This window comes from Phocoena sinus, chromosome 6, assembly GCF_008692025.1.
Source record: "Phocoena sinus isolate mPhoSin1 chromosome 6, mPhoSin1.pri, whole genome shotgun sequence".
Lineage (NCBI taxonomy): Eukaryota > Metazoa > Chordata > Mammalia > Artiodactyla > Phocoenidae > Phocoena > Phocoena sinus.
Genome location: NC_045768.1, coordinates 92,956,338 through 92,972,543, shown reverse-complemented (window position 1 = coordinate 92,972,543; position 16,206 = coordinate 92,956,338).

The window sequence follows — 16,206 nt, the reverse complement described above, 5'->3', positions numbered from 1 at the left end:
TGTTATAAATACAAACATATGTACATAGATACAATGTGCTTTCCATTCTCACAGGAAGAACACTAAAAGAATGTGCAATAGAAAACAATAAGTTGTATTTGAAAGTGGAATTGTGAGTAACTACTGTCTATTTTCCAAATATTCTGAGAGGTGGTTATTATTGCTTTTACAATATGGAAAAGAAATTATGAGCCTGTCTAGCTCCTTACAGCCTCTTGTTGTTTCATGCCTATGGGATCCCCGAAACCAAACTACAACTGAAGCCCATGAAATCCAAATTGCTTTTTAAATTAACTGGCAAGAAACCTTGAACACATATTTTGCCTCCATTTGGTTAATAGGAACCAGATGCAAGGCTTCAATCAAACTTTCATTGTCTGGTGGTCTGGTATCCATTCATCCATTTCCTTGCTGAGCTAAAAATATTTGATTCATCTGCATCTTTTGTTGGTTAATACCTTGGATACATCAGTAACTGCCTAAGATATGCTCTTTCTATGTAATAAAAATGAACTTGCAAACATTAACATGGGAATGCAAGAAATGTCTCATTTTTTACAAAGCCAAATGAAATCTGAGTTGAAATCTCTCTCCCACTTGGCTGGTGGAAAATTCAATCTCCGTCTTTATGGGAACTTCCTCCCAGCTCTCCACAGGGCCATGTGGTGGTCCTGGGGGCCTAATGTCGAGCAGATAATTCTGAAAGGTCTGTTTTTCAGTCCACACAGCTCACTGCCTGTGGGGGTGGACAGTGAGCCATTCTCCTCAAAGCTTTGTGAGGGATCTGGGCCTGCCCAACATGGCTTCTCACCACAGCCATGAGCTTTCTTGGACTGAGAAATGGCTCTTCCTGCAGGGTCAGCACTTTCTTTCTGTCCCAAGAGGCCATCCCTCTGTGCCTGCAGCCTCCTTCCTGGGGATCAATGTCCTGAAAAGTCTGGTTTTAAAACACACACACACACACACACACACACACACACACATCCCACACACTAAGAAGATGTAGCAGCTGTGCAACTCATTTCTATCCTGAGAATGGCCCCTAAGGCAAGACCTTTTGGGGGATGGAAGAGGAAAAACATGAGGCAAAAGCAAAACTGATACTTAATAAATTATCCAGCCTTGTTAGTAGCCATTTTTTTCTCATTAACATTGCAAACATTCTCCTGATGCAATGTATTAACCTTTGGTTAATACTAATAAACCTAGTGGTTAACACTATTGGTGTACTAACCTTGGGAAAGTGAGTTAATCCTTCTAGGTTTCAGTTTCTCATCACAAAATGGGGCTAAATCATAGTTCCCCTCACAAGAATTACTACGAGAGAAGGAAACAACGCAGGGAAAACACAGTGTCTAGTGCCTGACGCAGTATGTGTTCAATGACCTTGGAAAAGAGCCACTCTGTTCAATATGAAAAGTCCACAGCAGGGCCATGAACTCTTGGTCTAGTGAAGAAAGTTCTAAGGGCTGGATATTTCTTATTTAAAAGCATCCAGAGAGCTAACAAGCAGTTAATAGAAGAAATGCAAAGGGATGATAGTGATCAGAGAAGGTGAATAAAAGCAATAGGATCACTTTTTTCTGATTAGATTGACAAGAATGTAGAAGATTGGTAGTACTTAATGCTAACAAGAATGAAGGGAAAAGAGAGGACAAGGGAAAGATGGCAGAAGAGTAATACGCGGAGATCACCTTCCTCCCCAAAGATACACCAGAAATACATCTACACGTGAAACAACTCCTACAGAACACCTACTGAACGCTGGCAGAAGACCTCAGACCTCCCAAAAGGCAAGAAAGTCCCCACGTACCTGGGTAGGGCAAAAGAAAAAAGAATAAACAGAGACAAAAGGACAGGGATGGGACCTGCACCAGGGGGAGGGAGCTGTGAAGGAGGAATGGTTTCCACACACTAGGAAGCCCCTTCGCGAGCGGAGACTGCGGGTGGCGGAGGGGAGAAGCTTCGGAGTCGCGGAGGAGAGCGCAGCCACCGGGGTGCGGAGGGATAAGCGGAGAGATTCCCACACAGAGGATCAGGGCCGACCGGCACTCACCAGCCCGAGAGGCTTGTCTGTTCACCCGCCGGGGCGGGTGGGTCTGGGAGCTGAGGCTCGGGCTTCGGAGGTCAGAGCGCAGGGAGAGGACTGGGGCTGGCGGCGTGAACACAGCCTGCAGGGGGTTAGTGCACCACGGCTAGCCGGGAGGGAGTCCGGAGAAAAGTCTGGACCTGCCGAAGAGGCAAGAGACTTTTTCTTCCCTCTTTGTTTCCTGGTGCGCGAGGAGAGGGGATTAAGAGCGCTGCTTAAAGGAGCCCCAGAGATGGGCGCGAGCCACAGCTAAAAGCGCGGACCCCAGAGACGGGCATGAGATGCTAAGGCTGCTGCTGCCGCCACCAAGAAGCCTGTGTGCGAGCACAGGTCACTATCCACACCTCCCTTCCGGGGAGCCTGTGCAGCCCGCCACTGCCAGGGTCCCGGGATCCAGGGACAACTTCCCCGGGAGAACGCACGGCGTGCCTCAGGCTGGTGCAACGTCACTCCGGCCTCTGCTGCCGCAGGCTCGCCCCACACTCCGTGCCCCTCCCTAACCCGGGCCTGAGTGAGCCAGAGCCCCCGAATCAGCTGCTCCTTTAACCCCGTCCTGTCTGAACGAAGAACAGACGCCCTCCAGCGACCTACACACAGAGGCGGGGCCAAATCCAAAGCTGAGTGCAGGGAGCTGTGAGAACAAAGAGAAAGGGAAATCTCTCCCAGCAGCCTGAGAAGCAGCGGATTAAAGCTCCACAATCAACTTGATGTACCCTGCATCTGTGGAATACTTGAATAGACAACGAATCATCCCAAATTGAGGAGGTGGACTTTAAGAGCAAGATATATTATTTTTTCCCCTTTTCCTCTTTTTGTGAGTGTATGTGTATGCTTCTGTGTGAGATTTTGTCTGTATAGCTTTGCTTCCACCGTTTGTCCTAGGGTTCTGTCCGTCTTTTTTTCTTTCTTTAAAAAATTTTTTTTTCTTAATAATTATTTTTTATTTTAATAACTTTATTTTACTTTATTTTATTTTAACTTCTTTCTTTCTTCTTTCTTTCTTTCCTTCCTTCCCTGATTCCTTCCTTCCTTCCTCCCTCCCTCCCTCCATCCCTCCCTCCTTTCCTTCTTTCTTTCTTTCTTTCTTTTTCTTTCTTTCTTTCATTCATTCATTCATTCTTACTTTCTTTCTTTCTACTTTTTCTCCCTTTTATTCTGAGCCGTGTGGAGGAAAGGTTCTTGGTGCTGCAGCCAGGACTCAGTGCTGTGCCTCTGAGGTGGGAGAGCCAACTTCAGGACACTGGTCCACAAGAGACCTCCCAGCTCCACATAATATCAAACAGCAAAAATCTCCCAGAGATCTCCATCTCAACAACAGCACCCAGCTTCACTCAACGACCAGAAAGCTACAGTGCTGGACACCCTATGCCAAACAACTAGCAAGACAGGAACACAAGCCCCCCCATTAGCAGAGAGGCTGCCTAAAATCATAAGTCCACAGACACCCCAAAACACACCACCAGACGTGGACCTGCCCACCAGAGAGACAAGATCCAGCCTCATCCAGCACAACACAGGCACTAGTCCCCTCCACCAGGAAGCCTACACAACCCACTGAACCAACTTTAACCACTGGGGACAGACACCAAAAACAACGGGAAGTACGAACGTGCAGCCTGCAAAAAGAAGACCCCAAACACAGTAAGATGAGCCAAATGAGAAGACAGAAAAACACATAGCAGATGAAGGAGCAAGATAAAAACCCACCAGACCTAACAAATGAAGAGGAAATAGGCAGTCTACCTACAAAAGAATTCAGAATAATGATAGTAAAGATGATCCAAAATCTTGGAAATAGAATAGACAAAATAAAAGAAACATTTAACAAGGACCTAGAAGAACTAAAGATGAAACAAGCAATGATGAACAACACAATAAATGAAATTTAAAATACTCTAGATGGGATGAATAGCAGAATAACTGAGGCAGAAGAATGGAGAAGTGACCTGGAAGATAAAATAGTGGAAATAACTACTGGAGAGCAGAATAAAGAATGAAAAGAACTGAGGATAGTCTCAGAGACCTCTGGGACAACATTAAATGCACCAACATTCGAATTATAGGGGTTCCAGAAGAAAAAGAGAAAAAGAAAGGGACTGAGAAAATAGTTGAAGGGATTATAGTTGAAAACTTCCCTAATATGGGAAATGAAATAGTTAATCAAGTCCAGGAAGCACAGAGAGTCCCATTCAGGATAAATCCAAGCAGAAATACACAAAGACATATATTAATCAAACTGTCAAAAATTAAATACAAAGAAAACATATTAAAAGCAGCAAAGCAGGAGAAACAACAAATAACACAAAAGAGAATCCCATAAGGTTAACAGCTGATCTCTCAGCAGAAACTCTGCAAGCCAGAAGGGACTGGCAGGGCATATTTAAAGTGATGAAGGAGAAAAAGCTGCAACCAAGATTACTCTACCCAGCAAGGATCTCATTCAGATTTGATGGAGAAATTAAAACCTTTACAGACAAGAAAAAGCTGAGAGAGTTCAGCACCACCAAACCAGCTTTACAACAAATGCTAAAGGAACTTATCTAGGGAAGAAACACAAGACAAGGAAAAGACCTACAATAACAAACCCAAAACAATTAAGAAAATGGGAATAGGAACATACATATCGATAATTACCTTAAGTGTAAATGGACTAAATGCTCCCACCAAAAGACACAGATGGGCTGAATAGATACAAAAACAAGACCCATATTTATGTTGTCTACAAGAGACCAACTTCAGACCTAGAGACACATACAGACTGAAAGTAAGGGGATGGAAAAAGATATTCCATGCAAATGGAAACCAAAAGAAAGTTGGAGTAGCAATTCTCATATCAGACAAAATAAACTTTAAAATAAAGACTATTACAAGAGACAAAGAAGGACACTCCATAATGATCAAGGGATCGATCCAAGAAGAAGATATAACAATTGTAAATATTTATGCACCCAACATAGGAGCACCTCAATACATAAGACAAATACTAACAGCCATAAGAGGGGAAATCGACAGTAACACATTCATAGTAGGGGACGTTAACACCCCACTTTCACCAATGGACAGATCATCCAAAATGAAAATAAATAAGGAAACACAAGGTTTAAATGATACATTAAACAAGATGAACTTAATTGATATTTATAGGACATTCCATCCAAAAACAACAGAATACACATTTTTCTCAAGTGCTCATGGAACATTCTCCAGGGTATATCATATCTTGGGTCAAAAATCAAGCCTTGGTAAATTTAAGAAAATTGAAATGGTATCAAGTATCTTTTGCGACCACAACACTATGAGACTAGATATCAATTACAGGAAAAGATCTGTAAAAAACACAAACACATGGAGGCTAAACAACACAGTACTTAATAACGAAGTGATCACTGAAGAAATCAAAGAGGAAATCAAAAAGTACCTAGAAACAAATGACAATGGAGACACGACGACCCAAAACCTATGGGATGCAGCAAAAGCAGTTCTGAGATGGAAGTTTATAGCAATACAATCCTACCTTAAGAAACAGGAAGCATCTTGAATAAACAACCTAACCTTGCACCTAAAGTAATTAGAGAAAGAAGAACGAAAAATCCCCAAAGTTAGCGGAAGGAAAGAAATCATAAAAATCAGATCAGAAATAAATGAAAAAGAAATGAAAGAAACGATAGCAAAGATCCATAAAACTAAAAGCTGGTTCTTTGAGAAGATAAACAAAATTGATAAACCATTAGCCAGACTTATCAAGAAAAAAAGGGAGAAAACTCAAATTAATAGAATTAGTAATGAAAAAGGAGAAGTAACAACTTACACTGCAGAAATACAAAAGATCATGAGAGATTACTACAAGCAACTCTATGCCAATAAAATGGACAACCTGGAAGAAATGGACAAATTCTCATTAATGCACAACCTACCAAGACTGAATCTGGAAGAAATAGAAAATATGAACAGACCAATCACAAGCACTGAAGTTGAAACTGTATTAAAAACCTTCTAACAACCAAAAGCCCAGGACCAGATGGCTTCACAGGTGAATTCTATCAAACATTTAGAGAAGACGTAACACCTATCCTTCTCAAACTCTTCCAAAATATAGCTGAGGGAGGAACACTCCCAAAACCATTCTATGAGGCCACCATCACCTTGATACCAAAACCAGACAAGGATGTCACAAAGAAAGAAAACTAAAGACCAACATCACTGATGAACATAGATGCAATAATCCACAACAAAATACTAGCAAACAGAATCCAACAGCACATTGGAAGGATCATACACCATGATCAAGTGGGGTATATTCCAGGAATGCAAGGATTCTTCAATATATGCAAATCAATCAACGTGATACACCATATTAACAAATTGAAGGAGAAAAACCATATGATCATCTCAACAGATACAGAGAAAGCTTTCAAAAAAATTCAACACTCATTTATGATAAAAACTCTGCAGAAAGTAGGCACAGAGGAAACTTACCTCAACATAATAAAGGCCATATATGACAAACCCACAGCCAACATCATTCTCAATGGTGAAAAACTGAAAGCATTTCCACTAAGATCAGGAACAAGACAAGGTTGCCCACTCTCACCACTCTTATTCAACATAGATTTGGAAGTTTTAGCCACAGCAATCAGAGAAGAAAGAAAATAAAAGGAATCGAAATCAGAAAAGAAGAAGTAAAGCTGTCACTGTTTGTAGATGACATGATACTATACATAGAAAATCCTAAAGCTGCTACGAGAAAACTACTAGAGCTAATCAATGAATTTGGTAAAGTAGCAGGATACAAAATTAATGCACAGAAATCTCTGGCATTCCTATACACTAATGATGAAAAATCTGAAAGTGAAATCAAGAAAACACTCCCATTTACCATTGCAACAAAAAGAATAAAATATCTAGGAATAAACCTACCTAAGGAGACAAAAGACCTGTATGCAGAAAATTATAAGACACTGATGAAAGAAATTAAAGATGATACAAATAGATGGAGAGATATACCATGTTCTTGGATTGGAAGAATCAATCTTGTGAAAATGACTCTACTACCCAAAGCAATCTACAAATTCAATGCAATCCCTATCAAACTACCACGGGCATTTTTCACAGAACTAAAATGAAAAAGTTCACAATTTGTATGGAAACAAAAAGACCCCGAATAGCCAAAGCAATCTTGAGAACGAAAAACGGAGCTGGAGGAATAGGCTCCCTGACTTCAGACTATACTACAAAGCTAAAGTAATCAAGAAAGTATTGTACTGGCACAAAAACAGAAAGATAGATCAATGGAACAGGATAGAAAACCCAGAGATAAACCCACGCACGTATGGTCACCTTATCTTTGATAAAGGAGTTAGGAATGTACAGTGGAGAAAGGACAGCCTCTTCAATAAGTGGTGCTGGGAAAACAGGACAGGTACATGTAAAAGTATGAGATTAGATCACTCCCTAACACCATACACAAAAATAAGCTTAAAATGGATTAAAGGCCTAAATGTAAGGCCAGAAACTATCAAACTCTTAGAGGAAAACATAGGCAGAACACTCTATGACATAAATCACAGCAAGATCCTTTCTGACCCACCTCCTAGAGTAATGGAAATAAAAACAAAAATAAACAAATGGGACCTAATGAAACTTCAAAGCTTTTGCACAGCAAAGGAAACCATAAACAAGACCAAAAGACAACCCTCAGAATGGGAGAAAATATTTGCAAATGAAGCAACTGACAAAGGATTAATCTCCAAAATTTATAAGCAGTTCAATAACAAAAAAAAACAAACCACCCAATCCAAAAAAGGGCAGAAGACCTAAATAGACATTTCTCCAAAGAAGATATACAGATTGCCAACAAACACGTGAAAGAATGCTCAACATCATTAATCATTAGAGAAATGCAAATCAAAACTACAATGAGATATCATCTCACACCAGTCAGAATGGCCATCATCAAAAAATCTAGAAACAATAAATGCTGGAGAGGGTGTGGAGAAAAGGGAACACTCTTGCACTGCTGGTGGGAATGTGAATTGGTACAGCCACTATGGAGAACAGTATGGAGCTTCCTTAAAGAACTACAAATAGAACTACCATATGACCCAGCAATCCCACTACTGGGCATATACCCGGAGAAAACCATAATTCAAAGAGAGTCAGGTACCAAAATGTTCATTGCAGCTCTATTTACAGTAGCCAGGACATGGAAACAACCTAAGTGTCCATCATCAGATGAATGGATAAAGAAGATGTGGCACATATATACAATGGAATATTATTCAGCCATAAAAAGAAACGAAATTGAGCTATTTGCAATGAGGTGGATAGACCTAGAATCTGTCATACAGAGTGAAGTAAGTCAGAAAGAGAGAGACAAATACCGTATGCTAACACGTATATATGGAATTTAAGGGAAAAAAATGGTCATGAAGAACCTAGGGGCAAGATGGGAATAAAGACACAGACCTACTAGAGAATGGACTTGAGGATATGGGGAGGGGCAAAGGGTATGCTGTGACAAAGTGAGAGAGTGGCACTTTTAAAAAGATGTTAGAGGGAAGGGAAAGGGTAAGCTGGGATGAAGTGAGAGAGTGGCATGGACTTATATATAATACCAAATGTAAAATATATAGCTAGTGGGAAACAGCTGCATAACACAAGGAGATCAGCTCGATGCTTTTCGACCACCTAGAGGGGTGGGATAGGGAGGGTGGGAGAGAGGGAGACGCAAGAGGGAAGAGATATGGGAATATATGTATATGTATAACTGATTCACTTTGTTATAAAGCAGAAACTAACACACCATTGTAAAGCAATTATACTCCAATAAAGATGTAAATAAATAAATAAATAAATATAAGGACCAAAAAAAAAAAAAAAAAAGAATGAAGGGAAAGGTGGGAGTGTAAACTGAAACAACCTCTGGGAAGGCAATTTGGCAGTAATTTGACTCCAGGAATTCATAGTTCAGAAATATTTGCACAAGTTCTCAAGTCTATGGACAGGAAGTTGTTCACTGTTTTTAAAGGCAAAGGTATGGAGACAACTTAGATGTCCATCCACCAGGACTCAATAAATTATGCTTCAGCCATCCTGTATGATGTCATGCAATCCTAAAATGAATGAGAGAAGTACACTTAATAACATGTAAGGATGCTCCATACATATGGTTGAGTACAAACAATAGTGAATTGAAAAATGCACAGAGCTTCCATGAATTTATACCAGACACATGTTTGTGTCAGCCTGGAAGTCATTTGCATATATATGCAGGTGCATGTAATTTGCATATACACAGAAAATTCTGGGCAGAAGCACAATGAACTTCTTATAATTGTATTCTAGGGATCTGGGATCAGAAAAGGGAATTATGGGGCCATTTCACTCTGTATCTTGACACTATTAGTACAGTCGCTGAAGTATGCAACCATCATCCCATTCAATTTTTGAAAAATTTCAGCACCGCAAAAAGAAACCGCATGTCTATCTGTGTCACTCCTCATTTTCCTCCAACACCCTGCCTCTCCCTAAGCAACGACTAACCTACTTTCTTTATAGATTTGCCTAATCTAATTCGCTTTTCTCTGTTTTTGTCTTTCTCTTTCATGTTGGAGATTTTCCTCAAATGCTTTACATCTGTCATTCATAGTTGAGTGAGGCACTAAAAGATTTGCTAGATGCTCTTATGTGCACCTCACTATGAAATCAAGGCAGTATTTTCTTTGTGAGGCTCCCAAGTCAATGACCACACCCAGCCACAGCTTCTGTATTTGATGTCTTTAGACTTCATCTCTAGGATCCTGTCTGGCACAGGAGAGGTGTAGACACCTGCTGCAGGGTATGGTGGAGGAGGAGACCCAGAGAACCCAACTGCTTCTCATGTAGCCTTCCAACTTTCAGGCTCTCACAAGCCCCATTCGCAAGCCCCACCTGCCATAGTGCCTGTTGTCTTCAATACAAAGACTTCAGGGAGTTTTCAGAGCGTATTTACTCACTCTTCAGAGTTCTCCACCCCTGCAGGCATTTAGATGTTCATTTCATCTTCTCCACTAAGTCAGTTGCACTCCCATACACCTAAAAATTCATGTCATTTATCTGTTTTCTTTTTTCCCAGTCTCTGTTCTTATAGTTTGATCTTATTTATTTGTTTATTCTATTCATTTAGTCATTTTACGCTTTTAGTAAAGACCTAAACATGAAAGTAAAATTGATATTTTATAAAATTACATTAGTCGGATTTGCAAAGGGAGAGATGGTAAATGCCTTTTAAATAGAAATATGTTATTATTCAATCTTTACATTTTGCCAATTTGATTATAATAAACTAATTGGAAATAAATTAGTTGAATTTTCCTCATTGTCAGTGAGAATGATGTCTTATTAGATTGCCCCTTCTATAAATTGCCTATTAATATACTTTGCTGATTTTTCTGCTTCTTGTCTTTTGCTTTTTAATGAATATTTTATATGTTGTAAATATTAATCCTTTTTCTAAGTTGTACAATAAAAAATGTCTTCTCCCAGTTTACTACCTGTCTGCTAACTTCATGGAACAGACTCCACATTCTTTTTTTTTTTTTTCAACAAATTTATTGGAGTATAATTGCTTTACAATAGTGTGTTAGTTTCTTTCTTTCTTTTTTTTTTTTTTTTTGTGGTACGCGGGCCTCTCATTGTTGTGGTCTCTCCCGTTGCGGAGCACAGGCTCCGGATGTGCAGGCTCAGCGGCCATGGCTCACGGGCCCAGCCGCTCCGTGGCATGTGGGATCTTCCTGACCGGGGCACGAACCCGTGTCCCCTGCATCGGCAGGCGGACTCTCAACAACTGCGCCACCAGGGAAGCCCTAGTTTCTGCTTTATAACAAAGTGAATCAGTTATACATATACATATGTTCCCATATCTCTTCCCTCTTGTGTCTCCCTCCTTCCCGTCCTCCCTATCCCACCCCTCTAGGTGGTCACAAAGCACCGAGGTGATCTCCCTGTGCTATGAGGCTGCTTCCCACTAGCTATTTTACGTTTGGTAGTGTATATATGTCCATGGCACTCTCTCACTTTGTGGCCCTGTAATATGTCTCCCTTCCCCCTCCCCGTGTCCTCAAGTCCATTCTCTAGTAGGTCTGTGTCTTTATTCCCATCTTGCCCCTAGGTTCTTCATGACCATTTTTTTTTCTTAGATTCCATATATATGTGTTAGCATATGGTATTTGTTTTTCTCTTTCTGACTTACTTCACTCTGTTTGACAGACTCTAGGTCCATCCACCTCACTACAAATAACTCAATTTTGTTTCTTTTTATGGCTGAATAATATTCCATTGTATATATGTGCCACATCTTCTTTATCCATTCATCTGTTGATAGACACTTAAGTTGCTTCCATGTCCTGGATATTGTAAATAGAGCTGCAATGAACATTTTGGTACATGTCTCTTTTTGAATTATGGTTTTCTCAGGGTATATGCCCAGTAGTGGGATTGCTGGGTTGTATGGTAGTTCTATTTTTAGTTTTTTAAGGAAGCTCCATACTGTTCTCCATAGTGGCTGTACCAATTCACATTCCCACCAACAGGGCAAGAGGGTTCCCTTTTCTCCACACCCTCTCCAGCATGTATTGTTTGTAGATTTTTTGATGATGGCCATTCTGACTGGTGTGAGATGATATCTCATTATTCTTTTGATTTGCATTTCTCTAATGATTAATGACATTGAGCATTCTTTCATGTGTTTGTTGGCAATCTGTGTATCTTCTTTGGAGAAATGTCTATTTAGATCTTCTGCCCATTTTGGGATTGTGTTGTTTGATTTTTTGATATTGAGCTGCATGAGCTGCTTGTAAATTTTGGAGATTATTCCTTTGTCAGTTGCTTCATTTGCAAATATTTTCTCCCATTTTGAGAGCTGTCTTTTCTTCTTGTTTATGGCTTCCTTTGCTGTGCAAAAGCTTTTAAGTTTCATTAAGTCCCATTTGTTCATTTTTGTTTTTATTTCCATTTCTGTAGGAGGTTGGTCAAAAAGGATCTTGCTGTGATTTATATCATAGAATGTTCTTCCTATGTTTTCCTCTAAGAGTTTGATAGTATCTGGCTTTACATTTAGGTTTAATCCATTTTGAGTTTTGATGTAGTCAAATCCATCTAATTGTTTGCCTTATTCTTCAGGCTTTAAGAATCTTGTTTACAAAATCTTTCCACTTCCCAAGATCACTAAGGTATTCTATATTTTCTTTAAAATTTCATCTTTTAAATTTAGGTCTTTACTCCAAATTGTTCAAATATGACATGATATCGGGATCCAGCTTTATTTTCCCTTATTAACAAGACCAATTTTGCCATCAGCAATGACTAAATAATCTACCCTTATCTTGTAAATTTGTTATATTACCTCCTACATAAAAGGTACCTGTGAACACTTAGGTCTGTTTCTGGGCTGTCCATTCTGTTCTACTTAGTGGTCTCTTTTTCCCACACTGGTGCCGTTTCCTAAGACCATGCTGTTGGTTTTGTTTTGTAAATTGCTATGGCCCTGTAATATGTCTAAATGTTGGAAAAGTAAGTCCTTTACCCCAAATACTTTGCTCTTTTTTCAAAATGGAGGATTTTTCTTTCTCTAGATAAATTTTTGAATCAATTTTTTGTTTCCAAAAATGTTCTGCTAAGATTTTTATTGCAGTTACATTAAACATATGAAACAATAAGCTTATTTTAATAAAATAAGTCTCTCCATCTATAGACATGATCTATCTTTCCACTTATTCAGGTCTCCTCTCATGCCCTTTAAAAGAGAGTTAAATCTGTCTCCATGAACATCTTATGCATTCTTATTAGATAATGTCTAGGTATTGCATTTTTGTTGTGTGGTTTCATTTTCTACTTGTTTATTGCAGGTATAGAGGATGATGTTGAATGTTCATGTTTGTTGACTTTATATTTGGAAACCTTTGAAAATGACATTTGTAATTGTTAAAACTCATGGTCATCTTGCTGTCAGTGTAGTTCTATGTAATGCTTGAGTGATAGCTGCCTCTTTGATTGTCATGACTCCTTTTCCATTTTCATGAAGGGAACTGCTCCCACAGTAACTTTCTACACCTTTGTGAAACTTGTTCCTTGAAGGAAGAAAAAAGGAGAGGGATAAAATGAATATTCCTTCCTTAAGAGTCAATAGAAGTGATCTGCTCAACTCTGAACTCACCTCCCCAAGGAAGAAACAGGAGGCAATGGCTGAATCATTAAAAGTGACTTGAGTTCTGATATGCTTGAAGAAAAACTTGCAGAATCAGAAATATTTGCACAGACTTGGGCCATAATTTGTGGCCACTGATTGAGCAACATTTACATAACTTGCAGTTTATCTGGGTGACAAATGTCATGTTTGACATCATGCAAGGAAAACCCAAGTAATCTTCTTTGTAAATACCTACTCCCTGAGAATTTTAATACTGAAATATATGTTCATAAATATGATGACACTGCTCTTCATTCAGCACTTTGCTATATTCTAAGTGCTTTATATTAGCACATTTTACCCATAAAAGAGCCCTAAGAGAAAGATGTCACTATCCCCATTTTATTAATGAGAAAACTGGAGCTCAGAGATATTAGTCAGCTTGACTGAGGTCCCATAGCCCTCCAACACTCAGTCTGAAGAGAGGGCTAGGATTAGGATTACGGCAGATCTTGGCTGTGAACTTTCTCCATAAGAGGGTCCTCTGTGTTCTTATAAGGATGTACCTAAGTACTTTATATCTTGGTGTCCATGGTGAGTGGTGTTTTACTTTCTATACACTTGAAATTTTGTTTAGAATATATAAAATTGTGTATAGAATTTTGTGTAGAATAACCAATTTGTAACAGTTATTGCCAGTATACAAAAATGATAGCGATTGTATTTTGGTATTTTTGTAGTTTGGTTTTCATTTTTCCCATCAAATATTAAAAAGGACTTAGAGGTGTCCATGTTGAAACACTTTTGGAAGAGGAAGAAGGAAGAGTTGTTAAAAACAGAGATGTACCTTTTTCCCCTTCTTCCCTCCCAGCAGAATTTTCGCTGAGCCCGTAGTCTCTCTGCCAGATACCACATATACCACCTCCCTTGCAGCTAGGGGTGGTCCTGGGATTGAGTTGGAACAGAAGTGTTAGGGACAATTCTTTCATCACATGTCCCTCACAGAGGATGCTGTTCTCCATGCTGCTGTCCCCTTCCTGAAGCTGAAATGATCAAGAACCACTCTGACCATGCAGACAAGGGCCTAAGGAGAGTGAGGAGCAGCAGTGGAAGGGCCTACACCATGGAGGGCCTTATGGGGAAAAGACACCCACCAATCTGGGTGCTGTGCCATGAGACAAATAACATTCTACGGTATTTGAACCACTGCATTTTGGGGTCTCATTTTCACAGCAACTTTGCCTGCACTCTAACTAATACTACTTTTTTCTACTGCAATGATGCTAAGGATATTACACATGTTAATATTTAATTTCCTTTTTGTAACAACTGCATGTTATTTCCCATTTCTACAGAAACAATGCTTGCATTGTTATTCTTGTTCAAATTTTCAAAACTTGCCTATCAGTCCCAGATTTCAAATTCAAATCACAAGCTATTTCTACTACACAAGTGGTTTCAGAGTGTTATTTATGTATTTATTCTTTTATTTAGGATTTGTTTTTTCTTATTGGTATAATTCTTCTTTTTCTTTTTTCTAGTATGTTGACCTCTGTTACAAAACACAACAAACCAACAGAAGAAAAGCTCTTCTGGTTGAAGGTGGGTTGAGGCACCTAGAGACCCACCTGTCCCCCTTCATCTGCAGGTGGCCCCTGAGATCTCTCCACAGATCACCTCCTCCCCTCCAGAAGCCAGGTATACACTCACCAGAACAGAATCACAAGGAAATTAGGGCCTACACACAAGACTCAACTGCAACCAGCCTTGGTTTTCCATTCTTTATCTTGAGACAATAAAAGTCCCCACTGCTAAATGCTAAGTCAGGTCTCCTGGAATTCACCAGGTAGGAAAGTTTTTAAATGCGACATCAGAATGATTAAATGAGTCACAGTCATTAAGTGTTCTGCTAGATTCTGAGAGTAATATGGTAGTTACTAAATACCTCCTGGAAGTCCTCACTTCCAAATGGGTTCCAACAGTCATGAGCTTCCTCACTGAATACAACTTCACAACCAGTTTATAGGTCAAGGATGAAACATTGGTCTATTTGTTTTACTTCAGTTCTTGACTATCCTTCTTAATAAGATTTGGTACCTATTACGACTTGACTGTTTCTAAGATTTAAACTCGTCTTACAGAATGAAGTTAAAAACTGTTGGCACGGCTTTCTCCCATCTTGTAGTCCAGGGATTACAATTTAAGTGCTTCTTGGATCTGTGTTTCCTGGGTTGCAGTCCTACTAAACCACAAATAATCAATTTTTTGGTCTCAACCAGGTCTCCATTCTTGCAATTCTTGGTTAACAATGCAATGGAATATGTTCAGCCATAAAAAGAAATGAAATACTATTACAGGGGGGACCTTGAAGATGGCGGAAGAGTAAGACGCGGAGATCGCCTTCCTCCCCACGGATACACCAGAAATACATCCACACGTGGAACAACTCCTACAGAACTCCTACTGAAGGCTGGCAGAAGACCTCAGACCTCCCAAAAGGCAAGAAACTCCCCACGTAACTGGGTAGGGCAAAAGAAAAAACAGAGACAAAAGAATAAGGACGGCACCTGCACCAGTGGGAGGGAGCTGTGAAGGAGGAAAAGTTTCCACACACTAGGAAGCCCCTCCGCGGGCGGAGACTGCGGGAGGCAGAGGGGGGAGTTTCGGGACCGCGGAGTAGTGCACAGCGACGGGTGCGGAGGGCAAAGCGGGGAGATTCCTGCACAGACGATCGATGCTGACCGGCACTCACCAGCCCGAGTGGCTTGTCTGCTCACCCGCCGGGGCGGGCGGGGCTGCGAGCTGAGGCTCGGGTTTTGGTTTTGGACGGAGCTCAGGGAGAGGACTGGGGTTGGCGGCTTGAACATAGCCTGAAGGGGTTAGTGCACCACGACTAGCCGGGAGGGAGTTCGGGGAAAAGCCTGCACCGGCCGAAGAGGCAAGAGACTTTTTC